The sequence below is a fragment of the Coregonus clupeaformis genome, unplaced genomic scaffold (genome assembly GCF_020615455.1).
Source record: "Coregonus clupeaformis isolate EN_2021a unplaced genomic scaffold, ASM2061545v1 scaf1118, whole genome shotgun sequence".
In the NCBI taxonomy this organism is placed as follows: Eukaryota; Metazoa; Chordata; class Actinopteri; order Salmoniformes; family Salmonidae; genus Coregonus; species Coregonus clupeaformis.
In genome coordinates, this window is record NW_025534572.1 from 62,744 (window position 1) to 87,855 (window position 25,112).

At 40.3% G+C, this 25,112-nt stretch overlaps 1 pseudogene; it reads left to right on the plus strand.

The window, feature by feature from the left end:
* Positions 1–358: 358 nt before the first annotated feature.
* Positions 359–25,112, plus strand: part of LOC121561845 — a 57,094-nt pseudogene continuing 32,340 nt past the window's right edge.

Consider the following 25,112-nt stretch of genomic DNA (forward strand, 5'->3'; position numbering starts at 1 on the left):
CGGTGTTCAGTGCCTCTTTGTATGCAGTCTGGTGATATGCCAGGACCTGGGGCATGAGCAGTTAGCTTAGTTTTTCCTCTATATTCTCACTCATTACAAATCTGCACCAATCAGTGAACATATGCTTTCCTTTGTACGTCTCAATACAATAATATGATTTAATTAAATAAATTTAAATGAAACTTTTTCTATGGAAATAAAACGCTTTTCTCTCAACTGCGTTTCCCACTCCAGTCGGCAGATGGCGATATGCGTCTTTCAGGCGATGCTACCAGTGTGACGTATAATCTAGTGGACGGGACGTTTCTTCAACAACAACAACAGCTAGTCAGACACCTCGGTAGCTTGCTAGCTAACATAGCCGAAATATTGGAGCTCTTTAGACGCTTTCGGCGTATATATTAGCCACTGTGTTTTAAACACACTTCTCGACGTCTAGCTGTCACCCCGTGTCATTTCATATTTACGGTGTTAGTCATCAAGCTAGCTGGTTAAGTTAGCAGTAACACTAAGCTAGTTGCTAATGCTAGTTAGGTAGCTAGCTAACACCCCTGACAGGAGCTCACTAAACTACTCCCCCCCTGCTAAAGAAGAGGTCTACTGGATGGAGAAAAAAAAACTCGCGAAAGAAGAGAAGGATGTCACAGTAAAAAAAAAAAAAAGTAGAGGGTGAGGCTGTTAGTGAAAGAAGAAGAGAAAGACGTTACAGTGAAAGAAGAGGAAGACGCGTTCAGAGTGAAAGAAGAGGAAGATGTTACAGTAAAAGAAGAGGGAGACGCGTTCAGAGTGAAAGAGGAGGAGGATGTTACAGTGAAAGAAGAGGAAGACGCGTTCAGAGTAAAAGAGGAAGATGCAGTTTTTGGAATGAAGGAGGAGGAGGAGATGACCGTCACAGTGAAAGAAGAGGAAGACGTTTTTGAAGTTAAGGAGGAAGGGGAGATTACTGTCACATTGGATGAGGAGGAAGAAGAACAGAAGACTGGAGATCTGATTAACACCAGTAAATACAGTGAGTACTATCTTAAAAACAGGGGCACAAACTCTGCAGTTGTTGAACTAATGTGTGGTTTTAAAATGTCATTCTACACCTGAATATGTTTCTGTACTGTAGGAATTGATAAAGCGTGCAGGCGTCAACAAAATATTAATGGATCAAATGCTTCATTTTATTTTTCACAACGTTTTTAAACATCTGAATATCTCTCTGTAGTGCTTTGCGCAGTCTCTATACTCGACATCCCATGATGCAAAATCATTATTTTTTTTAAAACATGATTTAAGATGATTAAATATCAATGATGTTAGGTCCATAGTTTTTCAGTTATAAGTTAGGCAGACTGATCTGATGAAATCTCTATGATACCATATCATATATTACAGCCAACTCATGTCTGATTTCAAATGATAAAGAGGACAGAACCAAGACAAGGAAGGATTATTTGGATTAAATGTTCTAAAAATCCAATTGATATTGATGGTAAAACAGGTTCCTATTGATGGTAAAACAGGTTCCAATTTATATTGATGGTAAAACAGGTTCCAATTGATATTGATGGTAAAACAGGTTCCTATTGATGGTAAAACAGGTTCCAATTGATATTGATGGTAAAACAGGTTCCAATTGATATTGATGGTAAAACAGGTTCCAATTGATATTGATGGTAAAACAGGTTCCTATTGATATTGATGGTAAAACAGGTTCCAATTGATATTGATGGTAAACAGGTTCCAATTGATATTGATGGTAAAACAGGTTCCAGTTGATATTGATGGTAAAATAGGTTCCTATTGATGGTAAAACAGGTTCCTATTGATATTGATGGTAAAACAGGTTCCAGTTGATATTGATGGTAAAACAGGTTCTAATTGATATTGATGGTAAAACAGGTTCCAGTTGATATTGATGGTAAAACAGGTTCATATTGATGGTAAAACAGGTTCCTATTGATATTGATGGTAAAACAGGTTCTAATTGATATTGATGGTAAAACAGGTTCCAGTTGATATTGATGGTAAAACAGGTTCCTATTGATGGTAAAACAGGTTCTAATTGATATTGATGGTAAAAAAGGTTCTAATTGATATTGATGGTAAAACAGGTTCCAATTGATATTGATGGTGAAACAGGTTCCAGTTGATATTGATGGTAAAACAGGTTCCAATTGATATTGATGGTAAAACAGGTTCTAATTGATATTGATGGTAAAACAGGTTCCAATTGATATTGATGGTAAAACAGGTTCCTATTGATGGTAAAACAGGTTCTAATTGATATTGATGGTAAAACAGGTTCCAATTGATATTGATGGTAAAACAGGTTCCAATTGATATTGATGGTAAAACAGGTTCTAATTGATATTGATGGTAGAACAGGTTCCAATTGATATTGATGGTAAGAACAGGTTCCAATTGATATTGATGGTAAAACAGGTTCTAATTGATATTGATGGTAAAACAGGTTCCTATTGATATTGATGGTGAAACAGGTTCCAATTGACATTGATTGTAAAACAGGTTCCAGTTGATATTGATGGTAAAACAGGTTCCAATTGATATTGATGGTAAAACAGGTTCCAATTGATATTGATGGTAAAACAGGTTCCAATTGATATTGATGGTGAAACAGGTTCTAATTGATATTGATGATAAAGCAGGTTCTTATTGATATTGATGGTGAAACAGGTTCCAATTGATATTGATGGTAAAACAGGTTCCAATTGATATTGATGGTGAAACAGGTTCCAATTGATATTGATGGTAAAACAGGTTCCAATTGATATTGATGGTAAAACAGGTTCCAATTGATATTGATGGTAAAACATGTTCCAATTGATATTGATGGTAAAATAGGTTCCGTTTGATATTGATGGTAAAACAGGTTCCAGTTGATATTGATGGTAAAACAGGTTCCGTTTGATATTGATGGTAAAACAGGTTCCAATTGATATTGATGGTAAAACAGGTTCCAATTGATATTGATGGTAAAACAGGTTCCAATTGATATTGATGGTAAAACAGGTTCCAATTGATATTGATGGTAAAACAGGTTCCAATTGATATTGATGGTAAAACAGGTTCTAATTGATATTGATGGTAAAACAGGTTCCAGTTGATATTGATGGTAAAACAGGTTCCAATTGATATTGATGGTGAAACAGGTTCCAATTGATATTGATGGTAAAACAGGTTCCAATTGATATTGATGGTAAAACAGGTTCCAATTGATATTGATGGTAAAACAGGTTCCAGTTGATATTGATGGTAAAACAGGTTCTAATTGATATTGATGGTAAAACAGGTTCCAATTGATATTGATGGTAAAACAGGTTCCAATTGATATTGATGGTGAAACAGGTTCCAATTCATATTGATGGTAAAACAGGTTCCAATTGATATTGATGGTAAAATAGGTTCCGTTTGATATTGATGGTAAAACAGGTTCCAGTTGATATTGATGGTAAAACAGTTTCCGTTTGATATTGATGGTAAAACAGGTTCCAATTGATATTGATGGTAAAACAGGTTCCAATTGATATTGATGGTAAAACAGGTTCCAATTGATATTGATGGTAAAACAGGTTCCAATTGATATTGATGGTAAAACAGGTTCCAATTGATATTGATGGTAAAACAGGTTCCAATTGATATTGATGGTAAAACAGGTTCTAATTGATATTGATGGTAAAACAGGTTCCAGTTGATATTGATGGTAAAACAGGTTTCAATTGATATTGATGGTGAAACAGGTTCCAATTGATATTGATGGTAAAACAGGTTCCAATTGATATTGATGGTAAAACAGGTTCCAATTGATATTGATGGTAAAACAGGTTCCAGTTGATATTGATGGTAAAACAGGTTCTAATTGATATTGATGGTAAAACAGGTTCCAATTGATATTGATGGTAAAACAGGTTCCAATTGATATTGATGGTAAAACAGGTTCCAGTTGATATTGATGGTAAAACAGGTTCCAATTGATATTGATGGTAAAACAGGTTCCGTTGATTGATGGTAAAACAGGTTCCAATTGATATGGATGGTAAAACAGGTTCTAATTGATATTGATGGTAAAACAGGTTCTAATTGATATTGATGGTAAAACAGGTTCTAATTGATGTTGATGGTGAAACAGGTTCCAATTTATATTGATGGTGAAACAGGTTCTAATTGATATTGATGGTGAAACAGGTTCCAATATATATTGATGGTGAAACAGGTTCCAATTGATATTGATGGTTAAACATGTTCCAATTGATATTGATGGTAAAACATGTTCCAATTGATATTGATGGTAAAATAGGTTCCGTTTGATATTGATGGTAAAACAGGTTCCGTTGATTGATGGTAAAACAGGTTCCAATTGATATGGATGGTAAAACAGGTTCTAATTGATATTGATGATAAAACAGGTTCTAATTGATATTGATGGTGAAACAGGTTCCAATTGATATTGATGGTAAAACAGGTTCCAATTGATATTGATGGTAAAACAGGTTCCAATTGATATTGATGGTAAAACAGGTTCCAATTGATATTGATGGTGAAACAGGTTCCAATTAATATTGATGGTAAAACAGGTTCCAATTGATATTGATGGTAAAACAGGTTCCTATTGATGGTAAAACAGGTTCTAATTGATGTTGATGGTGAAACAGGTTCCAATTTATATTGATGGTGAAACAGGTTCCAATATATATTGATGGTGAAACAGGTTCCAATTAATATTGATGGTAAAACAGGTTCCAATTGATATTGATGGTAAAACAGGTTCCTATTGATGGTAAAACAGGTTCTAATTGATGTTGATGGTGAAACAGGTTCCAATTTATATTGATGGTGAAACAGGTTCCAATATATATTGATGGTGAAACAGGTTCCAATATATATTGATGGTGAAACAGGTTCCAATATATATTGATGGTAAAACAGGTTCCAATTGATATTGATGGTAAAACAGGTTCCAATTGATATTGATGGTAAAACAGGTTCTAATTGATATTGATGGTAAAACAGGTTCCAATTGATATTGATGGTAAAACAGGTTCCAATTGATATTGATGGTAAAACAGGTTCCAATTGATATTGATGGTAAAACAGGTTCCAATTGATATTGATGGTAAAACAGGTTCCAATTGATATTGATGGTAAAACAGGTTCTAATTGATATTGATGGTAAAACAGGTTCCAATTGATATTGATGGTAAAACAAACTCCAAAGAGGCACTAAAATGATGAGGGTAAAAAAGGTGAAATAAACAGTAATAATATGTTTTTTAATGAACGTCTATCCAATATTAAATCACCTAAATAAGTTCTACACAAATTTTATTTTTCATACAAAATGTTTCTAACACTTGCAGAGGCAGATAGGTTTATATAAATCCCCTCTGTTACAAACCAACTGACTAGACTAGAAACATGGGTTCAATTGATATTGATGGTAAAACAGGTTCCAATTGATATTTATATAGTACAGAAATCCCTTCTGTTACAAACCAAATTTTAGACTAGAAACAGAACTTAGAACTAGACTAGAAACATGGGGTAATAATGTCTAGATTATTATTTTCCAGTGGAGATTCGTTTATGAATTGCCCGGCTTGGCTGTGGGACAGTGGATGTGTAGGAGTAATTCAAATAATACTGTTAACGTCCTTTACCCGGGATTAAATTTTTAGTCATTTAGCAGACGCTCTTATCCAGAGAGATTTTACAGTCAGTGCGTTCATCTGAAGATAGCTAGGTGGGACAACTACATATCACAGTTATAGAAAGTGCATCTGAAGATAGCTAGGTGGGACAACTACATATCACAGCCATAGAAAGGGCATCTGAAGATAGCTAGGTGGGACAACTACATATCACAGTTATAGAAAGTGCATCTGAAGATAGCTAGGTGGGACAACTACATATCACAGTTATAGAAAGTGCATCTGAAGATAGCTAGGTGGGACAACTACATATCACAGTTATAGAAAGTGCATCTGAAGATAGCTAGGTGGGACAACTACATATCACAGTTATAGAAAGGGCATCTGAAGATAGCTAGGTGGGACAACTACATATCACAGTTATAGAAAGTGCATCTGAAGATAGCTAGGTGGGACAACTACATATCACAGCCATAGAAAGTGCATCTGAAGATAGCTAGGTGGGACAACTACATATCACAGTTATAGAAAGTGCATCTGAAGATAGCTAGGTGGGACAACTACATATCACAGCCATAGAAAGTGCATCTGAAGATAGCTAGGTGGGACAACTACATATCACAGTTATAGAAAGTGCATCTGAAGATAGCTAGGTGGGACAACTACATATCACAGTTATAGAAAGTGCATCTGAAGATAGCTAGGTGGGACAACTACATATCACAGTTATAGAAAGTGCATCTGAAGATAGCTAGGTGGGACAACTACATATCACAGTTATAGAAAGGGCATGTTTCCTCTATAAAGTAGAGTCAGTACTAGAAGGGTGGGGGTCAAGTGTAAGTGCATTGTTTTTGTTTTTGGTCGAGGTGAGGAGGATAATTATTTAAGATACTGTTTAAAGAGGTAGCGTTTCAGATGTTTTCAGAAGATGGGGCTGGGGGGACCCTGCTGTCCTAGCTTCAGGGGGAAGCTGGTCCCACCATTGGGGTGCCAGGACAGAGATGAGCTTGGACTGGGCTGAGCAGGGAGCTGCCCTCCCTTAGGGGGGTGGGAGGGCCAAGAGACCTGAGGTGGCAGAACGGAGTGCTCTGGTTGGGGTGTAGGGTTTGAGCATAGCCTGAAGGTAGGGAGGGGCAGTTCCTCTTGCTGTTCCGTAGGTAAGCACCATGGTCTTGTAGTGGATGTGAGCTTCGACTGGAAGCCAGTGGAGTGTGCGGAGGAGCGGGGTGACATGAGAGAACTTGGGAAGGTTGAAAACCAGGCGGGCTTCAGTGTTCTGGATAAGTTGCAGGGGTTTCATGGCACAAGCAGGGAGCCCAGCCAAGCGAGTTGCAGTAGTCCAGATGGGAGAGGACAAGTGCCTGGATTACGACCTGCGCCGCTTCCTGTGTGAGGTAGGGTCGTACTCTACGGATGTTGTAGAGCATGAACCACCTGCAGGAGCAATTCACTGCTTTGATGTTTGTAGAGAATGACAGGGTGTTGTCCAGGGTCATACCAAGGTGCTTTACACCCTGGGAGGGCGACACTGTGGAGTTGTCAACCGTGATGGAGAGGTCTTTGAGCGGGCAGGCCTTCCCCGGGAGGAAGAGCAGCTCCGTCTTGTCGAGGTTGAGCTTGAGGTGGTGGGCCGACATCCAAGTTCAGAAATCTGCCAGGCACGCAGAGATGTGTGTCGCCTCCTGGGTGTCAGAACGGGGGAAGGAGAAAAGTAGTTGAGTGTCATCCGCATAGCAATGATAGGAGAGACCATGTGAGGATATGACGGAGCCGAGTGACTTGGGGTATAGAGAGAAGAGGAGAGGGCCTAGAACCGAACCCTGGGGGACACCAGTAGTGAGAGTACGTGGTGCAGACACAGATCCTCTCCACGCCACCTGGTAGGAGCGGCCTGCCAGGTAGGATGCAATCCAGGAGTGTGCAGAGCCTGAGACACCCAGCCCTGAGAGGCTGGAGAGGAGGATCTGATGGTTCACGGTGTCGAAGGCAGCGGATAAATCTAGGAGGATGAGAACAGATGAGAGAGAGTCAGCTTTGGCAGTGCGGAGAGCCTCTGTGACACAGGGAAGATCAGTCTGAAGCCTGACAGGTTAGGGTCAAGAAGATAGTTCTGAGAGAGATAACGAGAAAGTTGATCAGAGACAGCACGCTCAAGTGTTTTGGAAAGAAAATAAAGAAGGGATACAGGTCTGTAGTTTTTGACGTCAGATGAATCGAGGGTTTGTTTCTTGAGTAGGGGAGCAACTTGGGGATTTTTTAAGTCAGAGGGGACACAGCCAGTGGTCAGGGATGAGTTGTTGAGGGAAGTGAGGAATGGGAGAAGGTCTCCAGAGATGATCTGTAGAAGGGAGGAGGGCATGGGGGCGAGCGGGCAGGTTGTCGGGCGGCCAGACCTCTCTAGTCTCAGGATTTAATCTGGAGGGAGAGCGGAGAAAGAGGTCAAAGTGTAGGGTAGTAGAGTGAAAGGATGATAGGACCTCCGGAAATGTAGTTTTCCTCCATTTTTGTTCAGCTTCCTGTTCTGTAAGCTCGCAATGAGTCACTCAGCCATGGAGCAGGAGGGGAGGGCCGAGCTGGCCGGGAGGAAAGGGGACAGTGTGAGTCATAGGATGCGGAAAGGGAGGAGAGTAGGGTCAAAGAGACAGAATCAGGAGACAGGAGGGAGAAGGATTTAGCAGAAGGGAGAGATGATAGGATAGAAGAGGAGAGAGTAGTGGGAGAGAGAGAGAGAGAGAGAGAAGATTGCGATGGCGCATTACCATCTGGGTAGGGGCTGAGTGGTTAGGGTTGGAGGAAAGGGAGACAGAAAAGGAAACAAAGTAGTGATCAGAGACCTGGAGGGGAATTGCAGTGAGATTAGTAGGAGAACAGCCTCTAGTAAAGATGAGGTTAAGCGTATTGCCTGCCTTGTGACTGGGAGGGGATTGGGAAAGGGTGAGGTCAAAAGAGGGAAGGAGGGAAAAGAGAGAGTTGGAAATAAATTAATTGAAGGCAGACGTTGGGAGGTTGAAGTCGCCAAGTACGGAGAGGCCATCGTAAGGGAAACTCCACTTAGGAGAAATGAGTAGACCCGTGCAACCACCGCGACGACCAGATGCTCTTGGACTCTGAGAGAAAACGTAGTCAGATTAAGAAAGAGCAGCTGGAGTAGCAGTGTCCTCTGGGGTGATCCATGTCTCCGTCAGGGTCAAAAAGTCAAGGGACTGAAGGGCAGCATAGGCTGAGATGAACTCTGCGTTCTTGACCAAAGATCCGCAGTTCCAAACGCTGCCAGAGATCCGGAATTCCAGGCAGGGTCCACTAAATTAGAAGGGTTGCAGCCAAGGGGTGGGGAGCGTCTGTAAAGCCTACAGGGGGAGGAGCCAACAGGTATAGAAAACACACACATAGTTGACAAAGTTACAAAAATAGCAAAATGAGATCATCTGTAGATAACTAGGTAAGATACTCAAGTGAGAGAGTGGTGTGAAGCCTTCCTCTCTTTCCTTCCTCGGCAGAATCGTCTTTGTTTTCGGCGACGGTCTTAGTTTTGCGACAAAACCGCCACTTACTAACGGCTATTAACAAATCAGAATCCAAGAATCCAGTTTTATAATCTAGTCCGGATTAAACCTGGTAGGAAGACAGATTTATCATTCAGCTCTCTGTTTAACTAAATACTCTGTTTGTCTTTGACAGGAGAGAGACCTGACTCTCCCTCTGACAGCGGGAAGAGTCCTTCAGCGGAACCAGACCCTGAGACGCCCAAACCAGCGAGACGCCACCACTGTTCTCAGTGTAATAAGAGTTTTAAGTGGTTATGGAAACTGAAAATCCATGATATAAAACACACAGGAGAAAAGCCTTACCACTGCTCTCTGTGTGGAAAGGATTTTACCAAGCTAGGGAACCTAAAGAAACATACAAAATTACACACAGGAGAGAAGCCTTTCCAATGCTCCCAGTGTGGAAAGGGTTTTACACGGTTAGGGAATCTGAAGGACCATAACAGAATACACACAGGAGAGAAGCCTTTCCAATGCTCCCAGTGTGGAAACGGTTTTACCCAGTTAGGGAACTTGAAAAGACATGAGAGAATGCACACAGGAGAGAAGTCTTTCCAATGTTCCCAGTGTGGAAAGAGTTTTACACGGTTAGGGAGCCTGAAAGAACACAAAATAATACACACAGGAGAGAAGCCTTTCCAATGCTCCCTGTGTGGAAAGGGTTTTATTCTGTTAGGGAACTTGAAAAAGCATGAGAGAACACACACAGGAGAGAAGCCTTTCCAATGCTCCCAGTGTGGAAACAGTTTTACACGGTTAGGGAGCCTGAAGGTGCATGAAAGGACACACACAGGGGAGACATCTTACCATTGCTCTCTGTGTGGAAAGGATTTTACCAAGTTAGGGAACCTAAAAAAACATAAGAAATTACACACAGGAGAGAAGCCTTTCCAATGCTCCCAGTGTGGAAAGAATTTTACACGGTTAGGGAATCTGAAGGACCATAAAAGAATACACACTGGAGAGAAGCCTTTCCAATGTTCCCAGTGTGGAAAGAGTTTTACACGATTAGGGAATCTGAAGGACCATAAAATAATGCACACAGGAGAGAAGCCTTTTCAATGTTCCCAGTGTGGGAAGGGTTTTACCCAGTTAGGGAACCTGAAAAGGCATGAGAGAATACACACAGGAGAGAAGTCTTTCCAATGTTCCCAGTGTGGAAAGAGTTTTTCCCAGTTAGGGAGCCTGAAAGAACATACAATAGTACACACAGGAGAGAAGCCTTTCCAGTGCTCCCAGTGTGGAAAGGGTTTTACCCTGTTAGGGAACCTGAAAAAGCATGAGAGAACACACACAGGAGAGAAGCCTTTCCAATGCTCCCAGTGTGGAAAGAGTTTTACACGGTTCGGGAGCCTGAAGGAGCATGAAAGGACACACACAGGGGAGACATCTTACCATTGCTCTCTGTGTGGAAAGGATTTTACCAAGTTAGGGAACCTAAAAAAACATAAGAAATTACACACAGGAGAGAAGCCTTTCCAATGCTCCCAATGTGGAAAGGGTTTTACACGGTTAGGGAATCTGAAGGACCATAAAAGAATACACACAGGAGAGAAGCCTTTCCAATGTTCCCAGTGTGGAAAGGGTTTTACCCAGTTAGGGAACCTGAACAGGCATGAGAGAACACAATGTCTTAACAATGACCCCAGGAGTTGGAACCAGTTCAGTGAACAGAACAGAAAACTGCAGAAGAAAGAAATTATTGAGGAACAGAAACAGAACCGGTAAAGAAAGTGATCTCTAACTCAAAATTAGGAAAGTGTTTTTAATGTTTTGTCCACTCTGCGTGCATCTACACTATGTATTGTAACACCATGTAGGAGCAGTATAGACCTAGTCTGTTCATTATATATTTTTTAATACTACAGTTGAAGTCGGAAGTTTATCTACACTTAGGTTGGAGTCATTAAGGTTGTGGTCCTCTGTAGCTCAGCTGGTAGAGCACGACGCTTGTAACGCCAAGGTAGTGGGTTCGATCCCCGGGACCACCCATACACAAAAAAATAAAATAATGTATGCACGCATGACTGTAAGTCGCTTTGGATAAAAGCGTCTGCTAAATGCCATATTATATATTATATTAAAACTCGTTTTTCAACCACTCCACACATTTCTTGTTAACAAACTATAGTTTTGGCAAGTTGGTTAGGACATCTACTTTGTGCATGACACAAGTAATTTTTCCAACAATTGATTACAGACAGATTATTTAACTTATAATTCACTGTATCACAATTCCAGTGGGTCAGAAGTTTACATACATTAAGTTGACTGTGCCTTTTAAACAGCTTGGAAAATTCCAGAAAATGATGTCATGGCTTTAGAAGCTTCTGATAGGCTAATTGACATCATTTGAGTCAATTGGAGGTGTACCTGTGGATGTATTTCAAGGCCTACCTTCAAACTCAGTGCCTCTTTGCTTGACATCATGGGAAAATCAAAATAAATCAGCCAAGACCTCAGAAAACAAATTGTAGACCTCCACAAGTCTGGTTCATCCTTGAGAGCAATTTCCAAACGCCTGAAGGTACCACGTTCATCTGTACAAACAATAGTATGCAAGTATAAACACCATGGGACCATGCAGCCGTCATACCGCTCAGGAAGGAGACGCGTTCTGTCTCCCAGAGATGAACAAACTTTGGAACGAAAAGTGCAAATCAATCCCAGAACAACAGCAAACGACCTTGTGAAGATGCTGGAGGAAACTGGGACAAAAGTATCTATATCCACACTAAAACAAGTCCTATATCGACATAACCTTAAAGGCCGCTCAGCAAGGAAGAAGCCACTGCTCCAAAACCGCCATAAAAAAGCCAGACTACGGTTTGCAACTGCACATGGGGACAAAGATCGTACTTTTTGGAGAAATGTCCTCTGGTCTGATGAAACAAAAATAGAACTGTTTTGCCATAATGACCATTGTTATGTTTGGAGGAAAAAGGGGGAACTTGCAAGCCGAAGAACACCATCCCAAACGTGAAGCACGGGGGTGGCAGCATCTTGTGTGGGGGTGCTTTGCTGCAGGAGGGACCGGTGCACTTCACAAAATAGATGGCATCATGAGGAAGGAAAATTATGTGGATATATTGAACTTCAGTCAGGAAGTTAAAGCTTGGTCACAAATGGGTCTTCCAAATGGACAATGACCCCAAGCATACTTCCAAAGTTGTGGCAAAATGGCTTAAAGACAACAAAGTCAAGGTATTGGAGTGGCCATCACAAAGTCCTGACCTCAATCCTATAGAACATTTGTGGGCAGAACTGAAAAAGCGTGTGCGAGCAAGGAGGCCTACAAACCTGACTCAGTTACACCAGCTCTGTCAGGAGGAAGGGGCCAAAATTCACCCAACTTATTGTGGGAAGCTTGTGGAAGGCTACCCGAAACGTTTGACCCAAGTTAAACAATTTAACGGCAATGCTACCAAATACTAATTGAGTGTATGTCAACTTCTGACCCACTGGGAATGTAATGAAAGAAATAAAAGCTGAAATAAATCATTCTCTCTACTATTATTTTGACATTTCACATTCTTAAAATAAAGTGGTGATCCTAATTGACCTAAGACAGGGATTTTTTACTAGGATTAAATGTCAGGAATTGTGAAAAACAGAGTTTAAATGTATTTGGCTAAGGTGTATGTAAACTTCCGACTTCAACTGTATCTGTTTGTTTGACTGATGGAATCAATAAGAAATTGCCTTAAATGCAAGATGTGTAGTAGATACGTTTGTTTAAAATCCGCATTCATTAAAAATATGCACTAATCAATCAACACTTGCTTCTCTTTGTATGCCTCAATATAATATTGCTAGCTAATTAATTAAATAAATGAAAAATAAACTTTGTCTGGAAACACACTTTTCTGTCAACTTCTGGGTCAGTAGCATCATTCAAACCTCCCTCACACCAACTGACACAAGGACTCTATTAGCTATATAATATATATATAACTAGGACTCTATTAGCTATATAATATATATATAACTAGGACTCTATTAGCTATATAATATATATATATATATAACTAGGACTCTCTATATATCAAATACTTGTTCTCCCCACTGTATATAACTAGGTCTCTATATATATAATATATATATATAACTAGGACTCTATTAGCTATATAATATATATATATATATAACTAGGACTCTTTTAGCTATATAATATATATATAACTAGGACTCTATTAGCTATATAATATATATATAACTAGGACTCTATTAGCTATATAATATATATATAACTAGAACTCTATTAGCTATATAATATATATATATAACTAGGACTCTATTAGCTATATAATATATATATATAACTAGGACTCTATTAGCTATATAATATATATATATAACTAGGACTCTATTAGCTATATAATATATATATAACTAGGACTCTATTAGCTATATAATATATATATATATATAACTAGGACTCTATTAGCTATATAATATATATATAACTAGGACTCTATTAGCTATATAATATATATATATATAACTAGGACTCTATTAGCTATATAATATATATATATATAACTAGGACTCTATTAGCTATATAATATATATATATAACTAGGACTCTATTAGCTATATAATATATATATAACTAGGACTCTATTAGCTATATAATATATATATATAACTAGGACTCTATTAGCTATATAATATATATATATATATATAACTAGGACTCTATTAGCTATATTATATATATATAACTAGGACTCTATTAGCTATATAATATATATATAACTAGGACTCTATTAGCTATATAATATATATATGTAACTAGGACTCTATTAGCTATATAATATATATATGTAACTAGGACTCTATTAGCTATATAATATATATATAACTAGGACTATATTAGCTATATAATATATATATAACTAGGACTCTATTAGCTACATAATATATATATATAACTAGGACTCTATTAGCTATATAATATATATATAACTAGGACTCTATTAGCTATAATATATATATAACTAGGACTCTATTAGCTATATAATATATATATAACTAGGACTCTATTAGTTATATAATATATATATAACTAGGACTATTAGCTATATAATATATATATAACTAGGACTCTCTATATATAATATATATATAACTAGGACTCTATTAGCTATATAATATATATATAACTAGGACTCTATTAGCTATATAATATATATATATATAACTAGGACTCTATTAGCTATATAATATATATATAACTAGGACTCTCTATATATAATATATATATAACTAGGACTCTATTAGCTATATAATATATATATATAACTAGGGCTCTATTAGCTATATAATATATATATATATATAACTAGGACTCTATTAGCTATATAATATATATATAACTAGGACTCTATTAGCTATATAAAATATATATATATAACTAGGACTCTATTAGCTATATAATATATATATAACTAGGACTCTATTAGCTATATAATATATATATAACTAGGACTCTATTAGCTATATAATATATATATAACTAGGACTCTATTAGCTATATAATATATATATAACTAGGACTCTATATATAATATATATAACTAGGACTCTATTAGCTATATAATATATATATATATATATAACTAGGACTCTATTAGCTATATAATATATATATAACTAGGACTCTATTAGCTATATAATATATATATATATAACTAGGACTCTATTAGCTATATAATATATATATAACTAGGACTCTATTAGCTATATAATATATATATAACTAGGACTCTATTAGCTATAATATATATATAACTAGGACTCTATTAGCTATATAATATATATATATATAACTAGGACTCTATTAGCTATATAATATATATATAACTAGGACTCTATTAGCTATATAATATATATACAGTGGGGAGAACAAGTATTTGATACACTGCCGATTTTGCAGGTTTTCCTACTTACAAAGCATGTAGAGGTCTGTAATTTCTATCATAGGTACACTTCAACTGTGAGAGACGGAATCTAAAACAAAAATCCAGAAAATCACATTGTATGATTTTTAAGTAATTAATTTGCATTTTATTGCATGACATAAGTATTTGATACATCAGAAAAGCAGAACTTAATATTTGGTACAGAAACCTTTGTTTGCAATTACAGTTTCCTGTAGGTCTTGACCAGGTTTGCACACACTGCAGCAGGGATTTTGGCCCACTCCTCCATACAGACCTTCTCCAGATCCTTCAGGTTTCGGGGCTGTCGCTGGGCAAAACGGACTTTCAGCTCCCTCCAAAGATGTTCTATTGGGTTCAGGTCTGGAGACTGGCTAGGCCACTCCAGGACCTTGAGATGCTTCTTACGGAGCCACTCCTTAGTTGCCCTGGCTGTGTGTTTCGGGTCGTTGTCATGCTGGAAGACCCAGCCACAACCCATCTTCAATGCTCTTACTGAGGGAAGGAGGTTGTTGGCCAAGATCTTGCGATACATGGCCCCATCCATCCTCCCCTCAATACGGTGCAGTCGTCCTGTCCCCTTTGCAGAAAAGCATCCCCAAAGAATGATGTTTCCATCTCCATGCTAAACGGTTGGGATGGTGTTCTTGGGGTTGTACTCATCCTTCTTCTTCCTCCAAACACGGCGAGTGGAGTTTAGACCAAAAAGCTCTTTTTTTGTCTCATCAGACCACATGACCTTCTCCCATTCCTCCTCTGGATCATCCAGATGGTCATTGGCAAACTTCAGACGGGCCTGGACATGCGCTGGCTTGAGCAGGGGGACCTTGCGTGCGCTGCAGGATTTTAATCCATGACGGCGTAGTGTGTTACTAATGGTTTTCTTTGAGACTGTGGTCCCAGCTCTCTTCAGGTCATTGACCAGGTCCTGCCGTGTAGTTCTGGGCTGATCCCTCACCTTCCTCATGATCATTGATGCCCCACGAGGTGAGATCTTGCATGGAGCCCCAGACCGAGGGTGATTGACCGTCATCTTGAACTTCTTCCATTTTCTAATAATTGCGCCAAAAGTTGTTGCCTTCTCACCAAGCTGCTTGCCTATTGTCCTGTAGCCCATCCCAACCTTGTGCAGGTCTACAATGTTATCCCTGATGTCCTTACACAGCTCTCTGGTCTTGGCCATTGTGGAGAGGTTGGAGTCTGTTTGATTGAGTGTGTGGACAGGTGTCTTTTATACAGGTAACGAGTTCAAACAGGTGCAGTTAATACAAGTAATGAGTGGAGAACAGGAGGGATTCTTAAAGAAGAAGTAACAGGTCTGTGAGAGCCGGAATTCTTACTGGTTGGTAGGTGATCAAATACTTATGTCATGCAATAAAATGCAAATTAATTACTTAAAAATCATACAATGTGATTTTCTGGATTTTTGTTTTAGATTCCGTCTCTCACAGTTGAAATGTACCTATGATAAAAATGACAGACCTCTACATGCTTTGTAAGTAGGAAAACCTGCAAAATCGGCAGTGTATCAAATACTTGTTCTCCCCACTGTATATATATATATATATATATATATATATATATATATATAACTAGGACTCTATTAGCTATATAATATATATATAACTAGGACTCTATTAGCTATACAATATATATATATATATATATATATATATATATATATATAACTAGGACTCTATTAGCTATATAATATATATATAACTAGGACTCTATTAGCTATATAATATATATATATAACTAGGACTCTCTATATAATATATATATAACTAGGACTCTATTAGCTATATAATATATATATAACTAGGACTCTATTAGCTATATAATATATATATAACTAGGACTCTATTAGCTATATAATATATATATATATATAACGAGGACTCTATTAGCTATATAATATATATATATATAACTAGGACTCTATTAGCTATATAATATATATATAACTAGGACTCTATTAGCTATATAATATATATATATATAACTATGACTCTATTAGCTATATAATATATATATATAACTAGGACTCTATTAGCTATATAATATATATATATAACTAGGACTCTATTAGCTATATAATATATATATAACTAGGACTCTCTATATATAATATATATATAACTAGGACTCTATTAGCTATATAATATATATATAACTAGGACTCTATTAGCTATATAATATATATATATAACTAGGACTCTATTAGCTATATAATATATATATAACTAGGACTCTATTAGCTATATAATATATATATATATAACTAGGACTCTATTAGCTATATAATATATATATAACTAGGACTCTATTAGCTATATAATATATATATAACTAGGACTCTATTAGCTATATAATATATATATAACTAGGACTCTATTAGCTATATAATATATATATATAACTAGGACTCTATATATAATATATATATATATATATAACTAGGACTCTCTATATATAATATATATATATAACTAGGACTCTCTATATATAATATATATATATAACTAGGACTCTATTAGCTATATAATATATATATATATAACTAGGACTCTATATATAATATATATATATATAACTAGGACTCTCTATATAATATATATATATATAACTAGGACTCTCTAGTTATATATGGCTGAGTCAATTCAGTGGCTAGCTTTGCACTTGGCAAGCTAACAGTAGCTGCTAGGGGTAAGTCATAACCTACATATGTATTTAGATTGTAGTTAGGTATTGTTGGTAGTTATCGTGGGTTGTTGTATGTAATTATTGTAGGTTAGTATTGTATTCGGCGGCGCCGGGCGTAGCACGAAGCTAGCTGGCTAACCCTCCACCTGGACTAGCTGGCGAGTAGCTATTAGCAACGGTATTGTTATTTCACGCCTGGGAGTGCCTGTGGTTACGCCAGCTGGCTGCCTACAATGATTACATACAATAATTGCCTACCATTCAGCTGTTTTCTAACCTCATGTCTGAACCGTTAACGTTAGGTAGCAAGTGGCTACTGTGCTTGAAATTTAGCTAGCTTGTTGCTACCTGGATAGCTACTAGTAAACAATAGCTGGAACGACCTAGCGAACAGACGCGAACTGGCTGAGTCAATTCAGTGGCTAGCTTTGCACTTGGCTAGCTAACAGTAGCTGCTAGGGGTAAGTCATAACCTACATCTGTGTTTTTTTTTTTTTTACATATTGATAGCCCGAGTCGTTCAGGGAATTCAGGACATGGGTGACTAGTTAACGTTAGTTTGGCTCTCTCTGTGTGTTTGTGCCGTTCGTGCTGCACCTAGTTAGCTAGCTGAGTTAGTCTACTCCTAGAAAACATTGAACCGCTGTAGTTTACAACAATTATAGTTTCTGAGGTGGAAGTTGGGAGAGTTATATTTGGGAGTTGTGGTGAGGGAGGCCCCCTCTCTCCTTTCCCAGATGTTTAGTTCATTTCATTCCGATCTCCTCTGCATTATTGTAGCCATTTGCTGCAGCCTGTCAACTATGCCTCTGCCTATCCCTGTTCTCTCCTCTCCGCACAGGCTACACAAACGCCTCACACCGCGTGGCTGCTGCCTCTCTAACCTGGTGGTCCCTGCACGCACCACTCACCTGGAGTTCCAGGTCTCAGGCAGCCTCTGGAACTGCCGTTCTGCTGCCAACAAGGCAGACTTCATCCCAGCCTATGCTACCCTCCAATCCCTCGACTTCTTGGCGCTGACGGAAACATGGATTACCACTGAAAAAACTCCTACTGCTCTCTCCTCATCTGACCATGTGTTCTCGCATACCCCGAGAGCATCTGGTCAGCGGGGTGGTGGCACAGGAATCCTCATATCTCCCAAGTGGATATTCTCAATTTTTCCCCTAACCCATCTGTCTATCTCCTCATTTGAATTCCATGCTGTCACAGTCACTAGCCCATTTAAGCTTAATATCCTTGTCATCTATCGCCCTCCAGGTTCCCTTGGAGAGTTCATCAATGAGCTTGACGCCTTGATAAGCTCCTTTCCTGAGGATGGCTCACCCCTCACAGTTCTGGGGGATTTCAACCTCCCTACGTCTACATTTGACTCATTTCTCTCTGCCTCCTTCTTTCCACTCCTCTCCTCTTTTGACCTCACCCTCTCACCGTCCCCCCCTACTCACAAGGCAGGCAATACGCTTGACCTCATCTTCACTAGATGCTGCTCCTCTACTAATCTCACTGCAACTCCCCTCCTTGTCTCCGACCACTACTTTGTTTCCTTTTCTCTCTCGCTCTCCTCCCACACTACTCACTCTGCCCCTACACAGATGGTAATGCGCCGCCGCAACCTTCGCTCTCTCTCTCCCACTACTCTCTCCTCTTCCATCCTATCATCTCTTCCCTCTGCTCAATCCTTCTCCCTCCAATCTCCTGATTCTGCCTCCTCAACCCTCCTCTCCTCCCTTTCTGCATCCTTTGACTCTCTGTGTCCCCTATCCTCCCGGCCGGCTCGGTCCTCCCCTCCAGCTCCGTGGCTTGATGACTCATTGCGAGCTCACAGAACAGAGCTCCGGGCAGCGGAGCGGAAATGGAAGAAAACTAAACTCCCTGCCGACCTGGCATCTTTTCACTCCCTCCTCTCTACATTTTCTTCATCTGTTTCTGCTGCTAAGGCCACCTTCTACCACTCTAAATTCCAAGCATCTGCCTCTAACCCTAGGAAGCTCTTTGCCACATTTTCCTCCCTCCTGAACCCCCCCCCCCCCCCCTCCTCTCTCTGTGGATGACTTCGTCAACCACTTTGAAAAGAAGGTTGACGACATCCGATCCTCATTTGTTAAGTCTAATAACACTGCTGGTCCTGCTCACACTGCCCTACCCTATGCTTTGACTTCTTTCTCCCCTCTCTCTCCAGATAAAATCCTGCGACTTGTGACTGCAGGCCGCCCAACAACCTGCCCGCTTGACCCCATCCCCTCCTCTCTTCTCCAGACCATCTCCGGTGACCTTCTCCCCTACCTCACCTCGCTGATCAACTCATCCTTGACCGCTGGCCATGTCCCTTCCGTCTTCAAGAGAGCGAGAGTTGCTCCCCTTCTCAAAAAACCAACACTCGACCCCACTGATGTCAACAACTACAGACCAGTATCCCTTCTTTCTTTCCTTTCCAAAACTATTGAGCGTGCCGTCTTTAGCCAACTCTCTTGCTATCTCTCTCAGAATGACCTTCTTGATCCAAACCAATCAGGTTTCAGGACTGGTCATTCAACTGAGACTGCTCTTCTCTGTGTCACGGAGGCTCTCCGCACTGCTAAAGCTAACTCTCTCTCCTCTGCTCTTGTCCTTCTAGACCTGTCTGCTGCCTTTGATACTGTGAACCATCAGATCCTCCTCTCCACCCTCTCCGAGCTGGGCATCTCCGGCGCGGCTCACTCCTGGATTGCGTCCTACCTGACCGGTCGCTCCTACCAAGTGGCGTGGCGAGAAGCTGTCTCCGCACCACGTGCTCTCACCACTGGTGTCCCCCAGGGCTCTGTTCTAGGCCCTCTCCTTTTCTCCCTATACACCAAGTCACTTGGCTCTGTCATATCCTCACACGGCCTCTCCTATCATTGCTACGCTGACGATACACAACTAATCTTCTCCTTTCCCCCTTCTGATAACCAGGTGGCGAATCGCATCTCTGCATGTCTGGCAGACATATAAGTATGGATGACGGATCACCACCTCAAGCTGAACCCTGGCAAGACGGAGCTGCTCTTCCTCCCGGGGAAGGACTGCCCGTTCCATGATCTCGCCATCACGGTTGACAACTCCGTTGTGTCCTCCTCCCAGAGTGCGAAGAGCCTTGGCGTGACCCTGGACAACACCCTGTCGTTCTCCGCTAACATCAAGGCGGTGACCCGCTCCTGCAGGTTCATGCTCTACAACATTCAGAGAGTACGACCCTGCCTTACACAGGAAGCGGCACAGGTCCTAATCCAGGCACTTGTCATCTCCCGTCTGGATTACTGCAACTCGCTGTTGGCTGGGCTCCCTGCCTGTGCCATTAAACCCCTACAACTCATCCAGAATGCCGCAGCCCGTCTGGTGTTCAACCTTCCCAAGTTCTCTCACGTCACCCCCCTCTTCCGCACACTCCACTGGCTTCCAGTTGAAGCTCGCATCCGTTACAAGACCATGGTGCTTGCCTTTGGAGCAGCGAGGGGAACGGCACCTCTGTACCTTCGGGCTCTGATCAGTCCCTACACCCAAACGAGGGCATTGCGTTCATCCACCTCTGGCCTGCTGGCTCCCCTTCCTCTGCGGAAGCATAGTTCCCGCTCAGCCCAGTCAAAACTGTTCGCTGCTCTGGCACCCCAATGGTGGAACAAGCTCCCTCACGACGCCAGGACAGCGGAGTCACTCACCACCTTCCGGAGACATTTGAAACCCCACCTCTTTAAGGAATACCTGGGATAGGATAAAGCAATCCTTCTACCCCCCCCCCCCACACACACACAGCGGAGTCGCTCACCACCTTCCGGAGACATTTGAAACCCCACCTCTTTAAGGAATACCTGGGATAGGATAAAGTAATCCTTCTACCCCCCCACAGCGGAGTCACTCACCACCTTCCAGAGACATTTGAAACCCCACCTCTTTAAGGAATACCTGGGATAGGATAAAGTAATCCTTCTACCCCCCCCCCCCCCACAGTGGAGTCACTCACCACCTTCCGGAGACATTTGAAACCCCACCTCTTTAAGGAATACCTGGGATAGGATAAAGTAATCCTTCTACCCCCCCCCCCACAGTGGAGTCACTCACCACCTTCCAGAGACATTTGAAACCCCACCTCTTTAAGGAATACCTGGGATAGGATAAAGTAATCCTTCTACCCCCTCCCCCCCCCCCACAGTGGAGTCACTCACCACCTTCCAGAGACATTTGAAACCCCACCTCTTTAAGGAATACCTGGGATAGGATAAAGTAATCCTTCTACCCCCCAAAAAAAAATTTTGTAAAGTGGTTATCCCACTGGTTATAGGGTGAATGCATCAATTTGTGAGTCGCTCTGGACAAGAGCGTCTGCTAAATGACGTAAATGTGCCCTTGAGCAAGGCACTTAACCCTAATTGCTCCTGTAAGCCGCTCTGGATAAGAGCGTCTGCTAAATGACTAAAATGTAAATGTAAATGTATATATATATAACTAGGACTCTATTAGCTATATAATATATATATATAACTAGGACTCTATTAGCTATATAATATATATATATATATAACTAGGACTCTATTAGCTATATAATATATATATATAACTAGGACTCTATATATATAATATATATATATAACTAGGACTCTATATATAATATATATATATATAACTAGAACTCTATTAGCTATATAATATATATATAACTAGAACTCTATTAGCTATATAATATATATATATATAACTAGGACTCTATTAGCTATATAATATATATATAACTAGGACTCTATTAGCTATATAATATATATATATAACTAGGACTCTATTAGCTATATTATATATATATATATATATATATATATATATATATATATAACTAGGACTCTATTAGCTATATAATATATATATATATAACTAGGACTCTATTAGCTATATAATATATATATATAACTAGGACTCTATATATATAAAATATATATATAACTAGGACTCTATATATAATATATATAACTAGAACTCTATTAGCTATATAATATATATATATAACTAGGACTCTATTAGCTATATAATTTTTTTATTTTTATTTTATTTCACCTTTATTTAACCAGGTAAGCCAGTTGAGAACAGGTTCTCATTTACAACTGCGACCTGGCCAAGATAAAGCAAAGCAGTGCAATAAAAACAACACAGAGTTACATATGGGGTAAAAAACATAAAGTCAAAAATACAACAGAAAATATATATACAGTGTGTGCAAATGTAGCAAGTTATGGAGGTAAGGCAATAAATAGGCTATAGTGCAGAATAATTACAATAGTATTAACACTGGAATGCTAGATGTGCAAGAGATTATGTGCAAATAGAGATCCTGGGGTGCAAAAGAGCAAAATAAATAACAACATAGGGATGAGGTAGTTGGGTGGGCTAATTTCAGATGGGCTGTGTACAGGTGCAGTGATCGGTAAGGTGCTCTGACAACTGATGCTTAAAGTTATTGAGGGAGATAAGAGTCTCCAGCTTCAGAGATTTTTGCAATTCGTTCCAGTCATTGGAAGCAGAGAACTGGAAGGAATGGCGGCCAAAGGAGGTGTTGGCTTTGGGAATGACCAATATATATATAACTAGGACGCTATTAGCTATTAGCTATATAATATATATACAGTGGGGAGAACAAGTATTTGGTACACTGCCGATTTTGCAGGTTTTCCTACTTACAAAGCATGTAGATGTCTGTAATTTTTATCATAGGTACACTTCAACTGTGAGAGACGGAATCTAAAACAAAAATCCAGAAAATCACATTGTATGATTTTTAAGTAATTAATTAGCATTTTATTGCATGACATAAGTATTTGATACATAAAAAAAGCAGAACTTAATATTTGGTACAGAAACCTTTGTTTGCAATTACAGAGATCATACGTTTCCTGTAGGTCTTGACCAGGTTTGCACACACTGCAGCAGGGATTTTGGCCCACTCCTCCATACAGAACTTCTCCATATCCTTCAGGTTTCGGGGCTGTCGCTGGGCAATACGGACTTTCAGCTCCCTCCAAAGATTTTCTATTGGGTTCAGGTCTGGAGACTGGCTAGGCCACTCCAGGACCTTGAGATGCTTCTTACGGAGCCACTCCTTAGTTGCCCTGGCTGTGTGTTTCGGGTCGTTGTCATGCTGGAAGACCCAGCCACGACCCATCTTCAATGCTCTTACTGAGGGAAGGAGGTTGTTGGCAAAGATCTCGAGATACATGGCCCCATCCATCCTCCCCTCAATACGGTGCAGTCGTCCTGTCCCCTTTGCAGAAAAGCATCCCCAAAGAATGATGTTTCCACCTCCCATGCTTCACGGTTGGGATGGTGTTTTTGGGGTTGTACTCATCCTTCTTCTTCCTCCAAACACGGCGAGTGGAGTTTAGACCAAAAAGCTCTAGGGCAACGGTGGGGAGATACGGTGCTCGAGTGTCACGGTCGTCGTAAAGGAGAGTAGACCAAGGCGCAGCGTGTGAAATGAACATGACTTTATTATATTAAAGTATCTAAATTACAAACAAAACACGACTTGTGAAGTCCACGGTTACACTGACCGCATAAGGAACAAAAACCCACACCACTAAGGTAGACACTGACAGTTTAAATATGGCTCCCAATCAGAGATAACGAGCCGACCGCTGACACTCGTTACCACTGATTGGGAGTCACACGACCAACATAGACATAGAACAACTTAGAATCCCCAACATAGAAAATGAACACATAGAATGCACACACCCTGGCTCAACATAAAGAGTCCCAGAACCAGGGTGTGACAGTACCCCCCCCTAAAGGCGCGGACTGCGACCGCGCCTAAACTAAACAAAACAGGGAAGGGCTGGGCGGGCATACCTCCTCGGCGGCGGTTCTGGCTCCGGCCTAGACCACCACCCTTCCATACACCCCCCAATGCGCCCCTGGTCCAGTCTGGCCCCGCCGGCTGGAGCAGGACTGGACTTAACGGGAGCGGTCCCTACCAGGCTGTCGACTCGCACCCCTGGCTTGGTGCGTGGAGGAGGAATGGGCCTTACCAGGCTGACGACTCGCCCCCCTGGCTTGGTGCGAGTGGCAGGAACAGGCCGGACCGGGCTGGCGACGCGCACCGTAGGTTTGGTGTGTGGAGCAGGAACAGGCCGGGCAGGGCTGTCGACGCATACCGTAGGCTTGGTGTGTGGAGCAGGGACAGGCCGGGCAGGGCTGGCGACGCACACCGTAGGCTTGGTGCGTGGAGCAGGGACAGGCCGGACTGGGCTGTCGACGCACAC